Source organism: Amblyomma americanum, chromosome 4, assembly GCF_052857255.1.
Source record: "Amblyomma americanum isolate KBUSLIRL-KWMA chromosome 4, ASM5285725v1, whole genome shotgun sequence".
In the NCBI taxonomy this organism is placed as follows: domain Eukaryota; kingdom Metazoa; phylum Arthropoda; class Arachnida; order Ixodida; family Ixodidae; genus Amblyomma; species Amblyomma americanum.
This window is the reverse complement of record NC_135500.1, coordinates 117,653,346-117,654,877: the sequence shown is the minus strand read 5'-3', so window position 1 is coordinate 117,654,877 and position 1,532 is coordinate 117,653,346. Positions and strand designations below refer to the sequence as shown.

The window sequence follows — 1,532 nt, the reverse complement described above, 5'->3', positions numbered from 1 at the left end:
ATAGCGAAAACTTCCATTTTCCAGTTCATCAGAAAGCTAGCCTGAAGATTACGTCCATTTGCTGCGATGAGCATTTATGTCAGCAGTCCAACAAACAAATAAAGGCGCGTCGGCAAAAATACTAGGATATTCTCTTCTACAAATATCACCTATCATCACTCAATGGCCATCGCTGGCAACCGTTTATCCCTGGTGGTGTCAAAATTGTACATGTCAAAAATGTGTTCAAGCGCCGCGTCTACGCCTTGAATAAGATTTACGACGGGGATATGAGCTGGGATAGATGTTTCACAAAGCATTTAATAACCTGAGCCCGAAATAACAAATGGTTAGTGAGATATAAGCCTACAAATTTTCTATACCTCAGCACCTTCACCCCATGCCTACCACGCCGCTGCTTCTTCCTTAGACCGCACAGCTCAATGGAAATGCGTGAGCAGCGATGCCGACAGCAACAGGGCTCCCGGAGGAACTATTGTATTAAAAGTTAATAGTATGTTGGTTTGGTTATCGGGGTTTAATGTACCAAAGCGACTCAGGCTATGAGAGACACCGTAGTGAAGGGCTCCAGAAATTTCGACCACCTGGGGTTCTTTAACGTGCACTGACATCGTACAGCACACGGGCCTCTAGAATTCCGCCTCCATCGAAATTCGACCGCCGCGGCCGGGATCGAACCCGCGTCTTTCGGGCCAGCAGCCGAGCGCCATAACTACTCAGCCACCGCGGCGCCTAGTTAATAGTATTTTCTTTCGTTACTGAGGCGCAAATGGAATATTTGTCTTGCGGTGTCAATTGACACCGCCAGGGCCGAAAGGGTACTGTTGAACATTACTTTAGTTTTCTTCATGTTAATCTTAGACCTACCGTTCTGCTCTGTCTGTCTAACTCATTGGTCATGAGTCCTGACTGACTCAGCAAGGCATTGTCATATATAATTATATAATTGGTTTTTGAGGAAAGGAAATGGCGCAGTATCTGTCTCATATATCGTTGGACACCTGAACCGCGCCTTAAGGCGCGGATAAGAAAGGGAAAAGGATAAGACAAGGAAAAGGATAAGACAAGGAAAAGGATAAGAGAGGGAGTGAAAGAAGAAAGGAAGGAAGGGGTGCCGTAGTGGAGGGCTCCGGAATAATTTCGACCACCTTGGGATCTGTAACGTGCACTGACATCGCACAGCACACGGGCGCCTTAGCGTTTTTCCTCCATAAAACCGCAGCCGCCGCGGCCGGGTTCGAACCCGGGAACTCCGGATCAGTAGTCGGGCGCCCTAACCACTGAGCCACCGCGGCGGGTCGCACTGTCATCAGCGAATCACAGATTATTTAGGTATTCTCCATTACCGCTTATCCCCAACTGTTCCCAATTCAGGCCTCGTAATACCTCCTGTAAACAGGCGATGAACAGCAATGGCGAGATCGAGTCTCGTTTCCTGGCGCCCTTCCTTATTAGAATTTTATTGCTGACTTTGTGGAGGACTATAGTAGCTGTGCAGTTCCTCTATGTATCTTCAAGTATTTTGACATAAG

General features: G+C 47.5%; 1 non-coding gene across 1 annotated transcript; it reads right to left on the bottom strand.

Moving 5' to 3' along the window:
* Positions 1-1,223: 1,223 nt before the first annotated feature.
* Positions 1,224-1,295, bottom strand: TRNAS-ACU (transfer RNA serine (anticodon ACU)). Its single transcript has one exon. It is a non-coding gene; the product is annotated as a tRNA-Ser (tRNA).
* Positions 1,296-1,532: the final 237 nt, after the last annotated feature.